The sequence below is a fragment of the Octodon degus genome, unplaced genomic scaffold, assembly GCF_000260255.1.
Source record: "Octodon degus isolate 3935 unplaced genomic scaffold, OctDeg1.0 scaffold00338, whole genome shotgun sequence".
NCBI classification, from domain to species: domain Eukaryota; kingdom Metazoa; phylum Chordata; class Mammalia; order Rodentia; family Octodontidae; genus Octodon; species Octodon degus.
In genome coordinates, this window is record NW_004524914.1 from 680,310 (window position 1) to 683,368 (window position 3,059).

Sequence of the window (3,059 nt, forward strand, 5' to 3'; positions counted from 1 at the left end):
CACCTGCCCCACACCAAGTTGCAACTGGAGGGTGGAACCTGCAATTTTGTCTTGAAGAGCACCAGGGCTCAAATTATAGCAGGAGAACAGCCCTGGGGTCGCTTCAGTGCCAATATCTAATACCAAACTGCGAGTGCCAGAGGAATCTTTCTTTCTTATTTCTTTAAATTTGGTAGGGGTAGGGCCTGGGGAGATAGCTCCATAGAATAAGCATTTGCCTGTCAAGTGCAGGGTTCTGAGTTCAATCCCGGTATCGGAAAAAAAAAAAAAAAGTGGGGCTAAATAGGTTTTGATTTTTTATTGTTTGGTCATCTCTGAAATACCTCTCCTTTTTCATCAATCTTTTGGCATTCTCTGAGATTACAGGTAAGTAAACACCATCTCTTTGTTTGCCTTAAATCAATTATTGTGATTTCCCTTTCATTCTATCTCTCCTGTCCTCTTTTCCAGCCTTCCCAAAGTTGGGTGATCATCCTTATCCATTAGCCTTCCTTCTACTATATTTATCTTCACTTAAAGCTTGTTTTACCCCTAACTCTCTTAAATTATCTTTCTCCACATAATAAAATTAACTTACTGTCTTAGTTGGTCTTCTCTCCTTGGTGGGACAAATACCCAACACTCAAACTGAAGGAAGGAAGTGTTTATTTAGCTCACAGTTACTGGAGGTTCCAGTCCACACTCAGCTGGCTCCAAGGCAGAGCAGCACAAGGCAGAGAGCAACCTTTAATGCTGGCCTCAAAGAGCAAGAGCACAAAGGAAGGGGTAGCAGCAGCTCAAGCAGCTAGCTTCTCTTCCCACCTTACATTGAAATGTAAATTATCTGCCCCAGGGCTGGTGCAGCATCCACACCCACAGTAATCAATTACAAACTCCAGAAGCTGCCCAAGACTGCAAGAGGCTTTGGGGAGACACCTAGACACAAACCATAACACCTACCAAGGACAAAACTATTATATACAAGTTCATTGTCTATGTTTGAGGATGTTATATAACTGTAGACCTTGGTCCTTCAGTTAGAAATAACAAATTATCAGTTGCCACTGATGAACAGTTTCTAAGCTGTGCTTCATGATGTGAATATTTAGTTCTTTAAAAAGGAGGGCTACAAAGAAAGCCAACTTTTTGGCCCTAGTCTTCCAAGGTCAATTAAGACTCAGGACATATGAAAACTTGTACTGTAACATCAGGTAACTCAGTAGTGTCCCAAATTTTCTGATCAAGAAGATTATGGGGCCAAAGAGGAAAGTGACTGATGATATGGTGTGTGCCTAAGGAGAGCAACATGGAGAGAAAATATTCTATCTCAAGTTTTCACAGAGGGCACATTGGCCAAGCAATGGCCATGACTCATCCACATGGCTGACACTGACAAAGGTTCTACAATCTGAGGTACAGGATCTCAGGATAAATTCTGAAGAGATTTCACTGACCTTATCAGACACAAAGGCTACAACTCTTGTTGCATAGGTCCTGCTTTACCTTGGTCTTAACCATCCAGCAGAAAAGTATAAAAACAAAATATAAGAAGTAAAATCATGCTGTTATTGGAGCTGTAGGGGACTCAGGTAAACAATTTCTGACATTGCCAGTGAAGTGGAAGACCCAATACTATTATGGAGTACTGGACTCTTTTAGAATATTTTGCTGAGTTTACACACCTATAATATTCAAATAACGGAACTTAACAAAAAAATGGTATACAGATGAATGTCCATTTTGTATCTGTGTATTCAAAGTGGCTAGGATAGATATATAGTTACATTCTCTTAATGAATAGAGTGATTTGTTCTAATGGTGTTTGTAAATAGGATATCATGTCCGCATCTTGTACAGCCATTAACCACTAAGAAGAATCTGTGCAATGTGATAATTATTGAAACTGTCCTACCAATTTGATTTGAAACTGTCTCATTGCTATTTGTTTCTCAATAAAATTGTGGGAAAAAATAAAGGCAGGTGAAGTGAGAGCATGTGTACTGTAAACACACTGGGAAGACAAACAAACCAACTCAGAGTCAGGGAGAGTTGTCTTGGTGTCCCAGAGGCAGCCTGTCCTTGTAGAAACTTGATCAGGAAACTGGGGAAGTAAAAGAATGTGTCCAGATGAAACAAAGCTGTAGCACCAGTGCTGGCAAATCTAAGGAACATCAAAGTAAAGGATACTAATGAACATAGGTAAAGCTCCTGTGTGGGACACTGGAAGATGAGTGTATGACATAGTCTTGACCTCACTGCCATCAGAAGCTGATTGAGAATCCAACTTTAACCTACGTGAGGATGCAGCACTTGTATTGTTTGTTGTAATGCGTGTTTTATTGCGTCTTCTGGCAAACAGAACAATGGGTGAAAAAATTAAATAAAATATTTAGTTCTTTAGCAGAGATGGTAATTTTAATACTTTAGCAGAGAAGCTATACTTGTAATAATTTGTTCACCCTTTTTGATCAACACTGATAATCTCTGATCACCCTCATTCCTAAAAGCCAAAGGACTAGGTTCTCAGTCAAATATATAGCAAAATATCACCCTGATAAAGTGAGAATATCTTGGTTCCAACACAGAGACCAACAGACAGCTAAAACTATGAGACAACTTGGAGAAACAGATATTTCCTAGGGAAAGTGTGTTACCAGTGATAAAACTATATAGCACAAGAAAAGCATACAACAAAGACACAAAATCAAATTTATTTATTTTTATTCTTTTATGTTTTTTTGGGGGGATGGGGGACTTCACTAGGCAACTCTGACTCATAGTGATCCTCCTATTTTCATCCTCCCTCCTAGTTTCAGCATGGGATTACAGTATGCACCACCATGCCCAGACTCAGTCATAGGCTCAGGGCACCGAGGCTTGGTGCTGGCACAGCATGTAGTACCTGGGATCAAGCCCAGGTCCCTACACTCGCCTAAGCAGGCATTTAGTCAGCTGAGCTATTTCACTGGATCTACAAATTTAAAATGTAGAAAATGACAAGACAGAGAAACAAAATGAAATTCCAATCTTCCAGTTCATCAGGACAAATATAGTAGAGAATGAGATAGAAGAGATCACAA